The following is a 13,400-nucleotide window of genomic DNA, read 5'->3' as shown; positions in this document are numbered from 1 at the left end:
GCAGTGTGTGAGTTTTATTCAGTGTACCTGCTATATGTGGATTGTATGTAGCTGGTAGCTGGGCTTGCTTTTGAATTCTGTGGGAGACCTGTTAACTTGTCTGTCTGCACACCACAGGAAAAGTTTTTATCTCCTCTTGTCAAGGGCACTAATTTGCTCTGTTTCATCACTATTGTCACACTGGTGCTTCTTGTTTACAGACACACACACCCCTCCACCCCCTTCTTGCCTTTCTTCTATGACAAAAGTCAGTATCTGACTGCTCAAAATGCAAATTTCCACAGGTCTCTCTCTTGTCCTTATTGATAATAATCCATGAATCCGTCCTCTATTGTTAATCCCAAATGATAGTGATCCAGAATCTGACCTCAGTGGCTATTCTCATTTTTCTCCTGTGTGCTCTAATTACCTCTTGTTTTGCTGTTTTGCCTGCTTAGTCCAGAAATTATTCTTTCCTTTCTAGTTCTTTCTCAGTGTGAAGATCCTTCTGGCTCATCAGCTCCAGCAGCCTTTTTACTGTGCTGTGCTTCATGTCAGCTTTCTAGTACTCCTGTATGTTTCGCAGATCAGTGCTCCGGAGATGTGTTAGGCACCCCAGAGTCATTATTAAGGAGGAAACCACATAGAATATATAAATTTAAGCAAAGTGGTAGCTCAGTGTCTTCTAGGAAGAAGTCCTGCAAGCAGATGTGCTGGCCCCTGAAAACATTCCAGAACACAGACTATTTTAAGAATAAATTGGGAATATATGTTCATCAGCCTTTCAGAGGGAGAGTCTGGGCCATAGTAGAGGAAAGAAAGGAAACTTCCAAAGAGTGGAGGTTGTGTCAAGGAGTTGTTTAGAGGTTGCCTTAGAAAGATGGATAGTTTTGGAATCCAAAGGAGAATTTAGATTTCCTTAGTTTCAAGCATAACTGTTTTTACTGGTTTTTAAAAACAGTACAGCTAGGTCACTTGACACCAGCCACCATATGATCCAATTTGTTGGTACACAGTTCTTTGATCTCCAGTTTTCCATGCTTCAGGCTTGCCTCTGATTTTACATATTTTAACATCAAATGCTTTTGAACAGAACTAAGTTTTGGGGTTTTTTATTTGGTTTTTAATAAAACACTGGTTTTACATATAATCAAGTATATTAGCAGTTTTTTTCCTCACAAATACCTGTCTCTTTATCCTTTGAAGCAGGGTATGTATTTTGAGTACTTCACTGTTCTCATTAAAAGCCACCTTTGTAAGTCCAAATTTTGAGTGAGAGTTTTCACCTGTACATTAGACACTTTTTTTACATTCAGCAGCCAATTTGCTGAGATTACTCACTCCCCTCACCAGGATACCTCTCACTGTTCCCAGTGTGTAGACTATAGGGTCTGTATATGTAACCCTATGTGCAGTCCCCAGCAAAGAATGACCTCGTATTTCTCTTCTTGTTGGGCATGATTTCTCTTCTTTTCTTGTTGGGCAACACTTCTTGTTGGACATGATGGGAGTGAACATGATAATTGACAGTAGGCTTTAATGAATTTTCTGGGAATGCCAAGGAGGAAAGCCTTTTGTCCTGAATGTAGAGGAGATAAGAGACAGGACAGGTAAAAGTGCTCAACAGGGGTAAAGAAGCTGGGGTGGCACAAAGGAATGAACAGAAGGAAATTAGGATGGGTTCTGTCAGGGTGTGCTGCAGCCCAAGCCTCAATTTTTCCCTGAGCTCAGTGTCAGAAGCTCAGTGATTCATGTAAGGAATCAAAGGGAATGATCCTTTATTTCTTGTCTGTTGGTAGTAAAGCAGTAGCATTTATGTCTAGATTTAGAAATAGGTGTGTGTCTGGGCTTTTCCTGGTAATTGGACTGATACTGCCTTATTCAGGTACCATGTAGATTTCCTTTTAGTTTTATGAATAAGGCTGCACTGTCTATTTTTCACCCTGTGAACAGAATGTCCCTCTTACCTTTACATCTTTGATTGTGTTAATGTAATTTTTGAAAGAATGTCTCTCCCCTCATAGTTAAGGCCATACTGGCAGGCATAATTTGAAATGATGCTAGTGTTTGTTACACCATGTGAAGAGACTTCTTGTACTGATGCCTGTGCCAGCATACTTATTTGCCATCTTCCCATTTGTGCAAATGCATCTCTTTGGGCTTTAATGTAAACTGTCATTTTCTTCCTGTATATTTGTTTTTATTTTCTCTGTTTGGATTTTTTTGTTATTATTTGTTTTATTTTTTATTTCAGAGATCTAGTTGACAGTGCCAATAGCCATACTAATTTTACTGGTAACGCAGAGTGCATATCTAGAATGAATGGCTAAGGCATTGAGAGAAAAGAAGGATGGTGGAAGCAGGAATCTCTTTCAGCTGTCTTCAGTGCCTGACACAGCATCCTGTAACAGGATGAATCAGTGACTCCTGAGTTCTTTTCAGAAGAACTGGACATTTTCCCCCTTCAGCTTCTCATTGGCTTGTAAAGTTTCAATCATAGAATCTCAAATACATGGAAAAATTAAGTATAAAAATGACATTTCTAGTGTTTAGCTATGAATTTTAGCTATGGAAAATACCACAGGCCCCTTTGATATAATAGTGAAAAGGTTGGGTTTTTTTCTGAAATTACTTATCTGAATTAATTGATTCATGTGGAAGAAGGTGAGGCATTTTTTCACCCAAATTTACTGGAGTTAACATTCCAGCTAACTTGTTCCTAAATTGTCCCCTGACTCAGAATTATTGTAGCTACCCTATTCTCTAAAATTGACTCAGCTGTACTGCAAATATCTGTAGGATTTTCCTTTCCTGTCATAGTATCATAGAATCCATCAAATGTTCTTTTCTTATACCAATATGTTGTTGGTAGCATACAGCTGAGATAATATTCTTGCTAAAAAGAGTGACCAGTGGCAAGTGAGAATCCAACGTGGTTTCAAAAACATAATTAAAGAATAGTAGCTAAATGTCCTTACCTGAAGAAAAAAATTCATCTCACATGTTCTGTAATGGCCTGCTCTCATTTCATGAGCTCTGGTTGCACTGGTTCTAATTGTGCCCCAATCCTTCTCAGAGACTACTGTAGACCCTTCACTAGTATAGCTAGTATTTTGCTTCTTTAGACATGCAATTATCTTCTGGGTCCTTGTTCCCTCATCTTTTTTCAGATACTCCATGAAGCTCCTATTGTCATGGTACATTCATGAAGTAAATAACTTCATGATGATAGTGGGATTATATTTAGTCTTCTTTATCCTCTTCTTTTCTGTGAGAGGAAGCAGAGGTCTTGTCTTTAATCTGTAAGAAAACCTGAGGACCTTTTCCACAGAAAAATGTGTAGAAATAATCGTTTAAGAGCATCCCTTTTAACCTGGGACTCTCCAGTCTACCCAGTACAACTCCTTTGGATTATATGCCTGCATTTCTTTGCATGAAACTTGCTCAGTGTAATTTGTTGATCCTTGAATAGAAAAAGATCTTGTTTACTACAGCCAGTGTCTAACAGAAGATGTGACCTGGAAATGGTGAGTTTGTTAATGGGAAAGGAGGCTGGAAGAATATCAGCCTATCATTTAGGAAGTATGGCAGGATTTTTTACTCTGAGTCCCTGGAAAGGAACAAATTGGGAAAGGGTACGTTAGGACATACAGCCTGTTTCTAGGTGATTGAATAATAATTAATTCTGTTATAATTTAGTCATAATTCTCTCTTCAGGGAGTTAAAGGCCAGACCTGTGGCATAGGCTTTTCTCATAGGATACCATTCACCAGCTTACTTTCTCCTGAATAGTGCAGAATTTCAAGGGTTTATTAGTCAGAAGAGAAGGGAAACCTATATGTGCTCTAGCCTGTTGTGGTAGTAATTAAAGCAATGCCAAGACTGCCAAAATGGAAGTTCTCATTCACTTTTATTAGTTTTAAACAAAAATGGTAAAATATTTAATTATGTTTGATACCTCCTGTCAGATTTTAAGTCTGAAAGGAAATAGAGGGCAGAAACATAGACACCAGAAAGAATGGCCCAGCTACAAAGACAGATGTGAGTGGCAGATGTTCCTTTCCAAGGGAGTGATGCTGATTGCATACCTCAGAAACTCATATTACTGTGTCATTTTACCAAGGAATTTACAATTCTGGTGCTTCTGTTAAAATTAATAGAGGAAATGCACATCTCTTCAGATGCCTCCGCTCTGCCTGCTAAAGAGCAGAGGTGCACTGACAGTTTCTGTCAAGGCCTCTCTGTGTTCTTTGATTTAATGCATAGAACAGAGTAATCTATTGATGAGAGTGCTTTTCTTTCCCAAATTTTCTTGTTCATATACTGATACCTTTTTCTTCAGTTTTCTTTTTTCCCCCCCATATCTGCAATCAATTTGCCCTTCCTTCTCTGCTTGTTTTTCTGCTGCTGGGAAGATTTTTCTCTTTTTTTTTGTCCTGCTCATCATTTTTCCCCTTCATTGTCCCCAAGACTTCTGTTCTGTACATACTACTCACAGTTGTTATTCTCTGTGCTTACTTATGTTTACCATGACAAACAAGGGCCACTGTAGCTGAAAGTTTTCATGGATAGTATTGACCATGATGGCATGTAATATAGCATTGCTGAGAAATGCTTACTAAGGTATCATATCTTCCTGATAGATAACAACCTACTGCTCCGTAACTGGTAGTCCATGTTCAAAGTGCAGAGTCCAGCCATAGTGGTTAATGGTAACTCTGGATCAGAAGTTGCAACACTGGTGAGTCTTCAGCACAGTGATTTGTCTGTGTATACTAGCACTGGAGGAAGTAACTGGTGAGGATCTGGATATGTTTTGCTGATCATTAATTCAGACAACTCATTTCTGGTTGATTTAAAAAAAAAAAGTTCTGGTAATTTTATATTGTACATAAGCCTCCTGTGTGTCCAGTTCTGCTCACCTGTGCATTCATTATGTGAAATGTAGTGGCTGGAGAATGATGGTAACTAGCAAGTGAAATTAGAATATCTATAGACACAAAGCATCATCTTAGGCTTAGGTAAATTCTTAGTTGCTTATCTACAGATATTTTTTAGATGGACTTTTGATTCTGTTATATTGTGTTCTATTACAAGAGTAAGAAAGAAAGGCACAGGAGAGGGAAAAAGTAAGGAATTATTTTTTAAAAAGTAATTAATTCCAAAAAAAAGCAAGAAAAGTTTAGCCCCTGGTCAAACTTAAGCCTGAAATGGATATTTTTTTAGTAACTTATAAGAATACTATGCAGCTTTACTATGGGGGTAATATATGATTTACAGTCCCTTTGTGCATTAAATTTCTTGCTGTTAAAACCTCACACATTTGTAGATGATGTGATAGTCACAATAAAGTACATTTTCTATGTAACTGTTTTTTAAAATAAAGTCTTTTTTGTTTGGATTTTATTGTGAGTGATAGAAAAGACAGTTTTGCTGTCTTTCTCTGCTCTTAGGAAATTAAATTGGCACAGTTCATGAGGAGATTAGATTGCTCCCAGAAAATTTTCACACATTCTGGAAGAAATATAAAACACTGATTCTAAATCACATCAAGTTCTTCTGCACACATAAACACTTCACTCTTTCTTCCCTTCTGTATCAGCCTTAGTTGTTTTTTGTCTTTTCTGTGTTGATTCCTCAATTGGATAATTCAGAGCCACATATTTGTAGTTTTAAAATTTTGATTCAGCAACTGAGCAACTCAAAAGCAAATGTGCAAATGAGAACATTTGCCAGTATACTTGTTAAAAGTCTGATGCTTCTCTGTGACCCTTTGCATTTACATTTTTTTTTCATGCTGCAAAATGCAGATTATTCCATGAAACAAATATGTTGCAGAGACCTGTTTAGCATACAGAATGTGTAGTTTTGAAAGTTAGCAGTTCCTAAAAACACTGCAAAAATCTTCATTAAAAAGGAAAGAGCATCTGTGGAGAGCTGTTGCATCCCAGCCACCCTGAATGTGATGTTTGCCTGTTGGAAAGTGAATGTATTCTTGTCCGTTCTGCAGTCACAGCTCTCAGCTTGAATATTCACTATGTAAGAAGTGTATATATAGCATATTGTAGATCACCACTGCCAGTTTATCAGTTCATTAAGTTCCCTTAGCCTTTCATGAGTGCTTCCTGAATGCAACCAAGTCATGCTCACAGATACACACACTATGAAAGTGACATTTAAAAGCTAATTTTGAAGGTCTACCTTGGAAATGAACTCTGTAATCATCAATTTGTTTTCTGGGAATGTACCTTGAACACAGTCTGTGTGACCCTGAGAGACAGCCCCTTAAAATCTGTGCTAGCTCTCTCTGAGAGATAAAAAAGACTGAGCCTTCTAACTAGAAGGGTTGTGTTTGTATCATCAGAGAGAGAAGCAATACCCTCTGATTTATAGGATCAGTTAGAACTTGCCAGCAAAATAGATTTTGTTATACCCTGTGCCACTTAAGTCACTTTCTACTTTATGTATCTATCCATCCATCTATGAAATAAACCAAACCAAAAAACTATATAATCACTCCTAGCACTAAAATAATGAGTAAGAAATTTCTGTGGCAGAAAAATACAGCAACAGCCAATGGACTGTGTCATGTGCTCACTTTTATGATCTGAGTTGCTTGGTTAGCTCCAGTTCTGGACAGTCTTCTGATCAGCTCCACAGCTGTATATGACTCTCTGTTGTCATCAGAAAAAATAATCCACTTTTCCATGAATATAATAGTGAGGAGTATCTGGGTCACGGAATCAGGATGATGTGTTCCCAGCACACCTGCAGGAGGTCACTGATTCAGGTCACATAACTGCAATGCTGGCTGTCTCCGGAGTGGATCCAAATGTATTAATTCCTGATTCAGAGTCTTTACATGCACGGACACGTTTTGTTAACACTGCTGCAAGATGGTCTCAAGATGATAAAGGTAGTGCAAGCATTTCTGAATAATATTTTTACTGTTGCCTCAGGTACAGGAAGTGATGCTTGAATACTGCTGTAAGCATTAGGAAAACAATAATTCCTCCTCCAACAGAACATGCTTTGTTTAGCATCAGGAATACCACAGGTGAGGACATAACAGAAAACATAAACAGAGGAAACAATATAACACAACCGGTAAGCTTTTCATCTCTTAATGTCATATGGAGATGCTGTGGGGATGAGAAGTTAACATGCCAGCTGTAGCAACTAAATGTCTCAAGGAAACTTGTTCTTAGTTAATGAAATCCAGTCATGAGTGACCTAATAAAACTCAGAAGAGATTACCAGATTTATTCTTGGAAAGAAAAGAAAGTGAAAGTCAGATGCTGACAGACTCTAAACATGATGAGAATATGACTGTTAATTCAGATTTTAATCTCCAGATGTTCAAATAAGTTTTTTTGCTTTTTGGGGTTTTTTGAGATAACAAGTTACATGGTATGCTGGAAAACGACCTGTAGAAAGTACATAAAACAAACTCAGACAAAATCAGAAAACAGTTATATTCAGAAACAGGGCTGGATGTTCTGTGAAAAACTGCTGACATTATCTGAGAAGAATTCTGGCTTTATCATGAACTCATTTTTAGGAAAACTAGACTGCTAGCTGCCCCTGGAGCAACCAGGAAATCGTGACTTACAGAAGGAGATTACTATACTGGGTCTAAACTAACTGCAGCATATAGTACCTCCATGCAACAATGCAGCTAAATCTAAGACATATTTGATGTGTGCTATTGCATTTCTCCTTGTCCTTTCCCTCCTGTGTGCATTAGGAGACCATGGAAATGACAAGGGGAGACTTGAGGTCATCTTGTAACCTGTGAGCCACCTCTCATGCCCATCATGCTTGCCTATGTGAAACTCTATACTGCAAACATAACTAAAATTTTCCTTGTGCTGCAGAGCTTCTTGATTGTCATAACACTGGATGCTCCAGGTAACATTATTAATTTTGTTTGCTTGAATGGATAGAAGGTAGGAATAGGCAAAGAGCATCTTATGCTTTAGATACGACAAGTCAAAAGCTTACCCTACGCTTTTAAAATGTTTATGGTAAACTGATGTCCTTCATTGGCTGTCAAAGTAGCAAAAATGCTTAAATTATTTGAAGTCTAAGTAGAGGTAGTATCATTAGTCTATATATTTCAAATGGGATTTTGCTATTGATCATTTGATCAATAAAAAAAAATAAAACCCTCAAGATTTTAAATCTAACTTTTAGGAAGCCCTTAATGTAATGAGTCTCATTAGTGTCAAACTGTTTGATCAGCTATCTGACTAAAGGCCATTTGACATTAATGAGAGTCATTATATTAAAACCTGTTAAAATCAGTGCCATATACAAATGCAAGCCAAGTTAAGAAAGCCTATGTGTGTGGGTGTGTATGTGGGTGTGTGGGCGTGTGTGTGTAATGTATTTGTCAGTAAATTCAGTCCTATTCATGCAGTTGTTCTGCAGAGCTTACAAAATAGGAAGATATAGACATATACAGAGGATAGTTTACTGCTCATCTTTAAATCCCATTGATTTTTACTGAAAACCTCCTTAATTTTTTCCCCTGCATTATCTTATACTAGTTCCAAATTCTCTCAAAAGGCAGATGCAGGTTGTTAGATGTAAAACTGTCAATATTATGTATTTCTTACTACATTCTCAGCAGGAGATTGAGCAGTGAAATGAACCTTCTTGAATCAGTTTCTTCCAGCAAGACAATACAAAAGGGCTGACTGTGCTGGAGATTCTGAGAATGTGGGTGCAGCAGCTCATAGTTAGAACTTCATATTTATAATATTCATTTCACATTGGATGTGGTTGTATCCCCTGTGTGTGAGCTATTGAGGCAGCAGGACAGAGGAGATTAAAAGCTGTATAGCATGCACACACATTAGATATATTTTTGCTTTTCAAGAAGTAACAAATAATAAAATCAATCCTGTTTAAGCTCATAAATACCTTCTCCTGATGTCTACAGACAAAATTACACAAATGTAAAAGGCAAATTTTTCAAAGTTCTGCTCTTATTATATGGAATTGTTATCTAAAATGTTTTGCAACTGATATATAAAGTTTGTTGCTAATTGAGCTCTGACATGCAGCCAAGTGGTTCAAATGGATTATAAAATATACGTGACATCAGATTTATGTTTAGGTGTATTTGAAAGTTTGGATGCAATTATAAAATGCAATTGATATGCCAACAATTCTTTGTCATTTTACTGCATGAACTTTTTAGGGAGGGTCAGTCTTCTGACTCCATTTTTTATTGTGGTTAGAAAATGTGTCAGAGTTACTTATTTGTTTGTAAAGTTATCTGTATAATTTTGAAGCCTGGACATCATGCTAGTGCTTGCTTCACAGGCAGTATGAGATCTTTTCTTAAAGCAATTCTGAAAAAACAGGAAATAAGTAACGCTACAGTCTCTTAATTTTCTTAAGTATTTGAGGACAACACCCAGCCTTGTAAATTTTTTTTAAGGTTTTGATTTGGTTTGGTTTTTGGGTTTTTTTAGAGATAGAGGAGCAGAATTGTACTTGTGACTTTGCTATGCAGGATAGCAGTATTTAAAATTTGTTTACACTGTTCTTTGAAGATCAGGATCTCACATGCATAGAGGTATCTAGTGTGCCTGTGGATACATTTTTGACAGGTGCTCTGTAAACTTATATTGTGCTGCATGGCTTAGTTAGTGATCTGGGTTTTTTCTTTGTGAGGCAGGGCCTAGATAAACAAGTACCTGAGATTAAGATCTTTTCCTTCGACAGCTTTTACAAAGCAGGCTACTTTATATTTGCTTTTTTGTGTGTGTTTTTTCCCATCTGGTTCATGGTTTGGTTTAGTTACCCACTGTAAGTTGCTTTGCAGACAGCAGACATGTATCAGTGTTTGCAGAGTGTGCCATCACCTTCCTGCCTAGGAAGCAGAAAGAGAGCATGGGGTGATGTTGTGATGATGACCTTTGTCAAGCTGAGATGCAAAGCACCCCGTAGGAATTTACTCCAGTACAAAGGTATTTAACAAATTATCCAGTTCCATGGTGGGACCTAGTCAGTACATGGTCCACTTCAGTGTCTGTCTGTCTTTCCTTATCCTCCTCTTTGGTTTAGAGAAGCTGCAGTAAGAGGAGGGAAAAAAAAAGAGAGAGAAAAAAGGAAGCAAAACAAAAGCCAGCTATTGAACTGGAAAGACACGTGATCTGCATAATTGCTCTAATTGCATCTAGTTCTGTAACTAATAGTCCTAATTTCAAATTCAACAACGACTTGGGAGAAAAAAAATATCTCTGAGTCCTTTACTGTAACATGAAAGACATAAAGAAATTCTTACGATCATTAACATTCGGTTTAAAGAGACAGTGACCAATTAAGAGGGAAGGTAAACAGTCCCATTGTTTAATTATTGAAGAAAGGGTTAAATTGGCAGGAATAAATAAACAAAATTAAACTATGCACCTCTAAAGCAGGGACTAATAATAAAAAGGTGAGCTGGACAGGAACGAACGCAGATCCGAACCAATGTGGCTAATCATACGTTCTCCCTTTATTGTTTACAGACAGTAGTTTATATACACTTCAAGACAGTTTACCAACGTGAGCACACTCTCATTGGCAAGCAAACATTGTTTGTCTTTGTCTTAAGGTGGCTGAAGTTTCACACTGCAGACCTATACTAATTCACACCTAGATAGCTCAGTACACTGTGTTATACCTTAACATAATTTCTGACTGCGCCACAAACTTATTCCTAACTGCGCCACAGGCTTCAAGGCCTCACCGAGGCCCACATCTGAGGCCTAGGCTGGGGTAGCTCAACCTTCACTCTAAACATATAAATCACGCACATCTAGATCGTGACCCATTTTTCTCAGAAATTCTTCTGCACACCTCTCTGTCCTTTTTGACTTACATGAATTGGTATGCAGTCATGCATGGGAGAGGTAGTGGTCAGAAGGGATTTTTAACATAATTGTAGAAAATACTGTAGATAGAAAACATCTATCAAACATAGATTACTCCAAAAGTTCTGCTATCTCAGGATTCCCAAAGAAACAGAGAAGGAAACTTATGTGAGCTATTGTCAGAAGCAAGATTGTCATCCACACACCTGAAGACAGGGTTTAGAGAAAGGAAAGTGAGCCAGCCCTGATTCTAGTGCTTACTATGGCCTTGCATGGGACACTCCATGTCTTTTTCCTGATTTCTTTAAATTGGGATAATAAAACAGAATTACCTGTCTAATTTTGTGTTATGAAACTTAAGTGTCTGGACAATGCATTTGGTGTAGAGGAGCAAAAGATTTATAAGCCTCTTTCAAAGTCTGTTCTTGAGACATGAACAGTGATAAAACTTCTGTTCATATTTAGGAAGCCCATTTTTACACAGAGAAAACCTAATAAGGTTATCCAAATATAATGTCTAGTAATAAAGAAAAGGCACCTGAGAGAAATGTTTGTCACCTATGTGGCCATGGAGTATGGTCCCTGAAGATACTCTGGTTTGAAAAATGAGTAATGTTTTTTCACTTTCATTTCTACTTCTATTTGGTAGATATAGCACAGAAATAATTCAATTTTCCTTTCTTTTTGACAAATTAGATGCTTTTAATCTTTGTGGTTGGGTGACCCTGATCAGCAATTAAGCACCCACCAGATGCTCATTCACTCTCCCTTCATCAGAATGGGGGAGTGGATTGGAAAAGCAAATGTGAGAAAAATTTCATAGGTTAACATAAAGACAGTTTAATAAATGAAGGAGGGAGAAAAGTACGGACCAAAAAAAGGAAAACCCATATGATTAAAAGGCTGTGGCTCACCACATCCCAAAAACTGGCTGATGCCCAGCCAATCTCTGTGCAATGAGTACTTTGGAAAGACTCATGCCCAAGTCTTTATTGCTAAGTATGATGTTAGATGGCGTGGACATCCCTTTGGTCACTTTGGGTCAGCTGTCCCAGCTGTGTCCCCTCACAGCCTCTTGCCAATCCCTGGCCCCTGCCCATAGCAGGCAGAGTGAGAAACTGAGAAAACCTCAATGCTGTGCAAGGATTGCTCTGTAGTAGCTAATTTATGGGTGAGTTGACAGCAGCGTTTTGGTCAAAATAATCATGCTGACTGCTATGAAGAAATTTAACTCCATCCCAGCCAGACCTAGTGTTAGCATTCAGGAACACACATAATTATGGAATATGATTATATGCAGGTGCTTTTATTGCAGAGCTCTGGGAATCAGGGGTACAGACCGAAATGCTACTCCGACATGGCTTTTGACTGAATGTATTTTATATTCTATCATTATATAACTTACATATTAATTATTAAACTTATATTTTCTATTGTATACATTGACCTTATTCAAGCGTGAATTTCTTGTGTTCTCTTCTCAAGCCCCTGACCACAGTTTCTCATGATTATTCTTATGATTAAACATTAATTACATTAAATTACTAAACAATCATTGCATCTAACAATTATATCATTTATCATATACTAGTTACACAGGTGCAGTTCTAGCAAGTATAAGGCCTATACTTCCCAGGGTATTTTCCCAGGGCCTACTAAGCCTAACTTTCCTTCTAACTCCCCAAATCCCCGTGATTTTAAAACCCTTTTACTATCACCACTACACTGTTGCATTATCCAAAGGGTTTTTTAAATGGTCTCTGGGTTCCTTCTAAAATTATAGAGTCTTCTTCTCATTCAGTATGTGTACACTGGACTGAGATGCCTCTAAGTTCAGTTCCAGGCCTTTCATACTCCAACACAAAAGTAAGATTCATACCAGAGGATATTCATACCCAGTCTGAATCAAATCCTTAGATTCGGACACCCCAAAATTTAGGAAATTTAAGATATACATCTGAGATTAGTGTTTTAGGACCATCTCTTATATTGAAGATGGGTAAAATAAAAGAAGGCGTGCTAAAATAAAGTGATACCCAAGATGCAGTGGTGCCAACCCCTTTAAAAGATTGAAAACTTTCAACTAACTATCTTTCATCTCTTTATTTTTGTGCATTTTTGTGCTTTCTTGGGCTTTCTATAACAGAAAGCTAAAGAGACTGCTGTGGTGAAGTATCTGGACTGTCAGGAGATGGGAATTAGTGTGAATGGCATAAGAAAGCCTATACTAATGGCATTTCCTCTCTAGTCTTCCTGACTATGCATTAAAATGCAATCATGTTCAAAATGTCAACTGAATTTGCCTTGTTCCATGCCTGTCAACACATCCCTTTTTACATTCATTAGCCCCTGCTCCCTATTAGACTATAGGGTACATATTGGTGCCCGTGTAGTCCCTTTTCACAGAAACAATACACTTTGAAAAGGGTATATTTTTCTTTCATGGTCAAGTGATCATGGATATCAGACTTATGGAACAGGGTAGCCTTTGGTAGTGAATACTGATGTAGAGTCATATTACTATAAAACTGAATGTAGAATATGCTAGCT

The sequence above is a fragment of the Anomalospiza imberbis genome, chromosome Z (genome assembly GCF_031753505.1).
Source record: "Anomalospiza imberbis isolate Cuckoo-Finch-1a 21T00152 chromosome Z, ASM3175350v1, whole genome shotgun sequence".
Classification (NCBI taxonomy): Eukaryota; Metazoa; Chordata; class Aves; order Passeriformes; family Viduidae; genus Anomalospiza; species Anomalospiza imberbis.
This window is presented reverse-complemented; position numbering follows the sequence as displayed.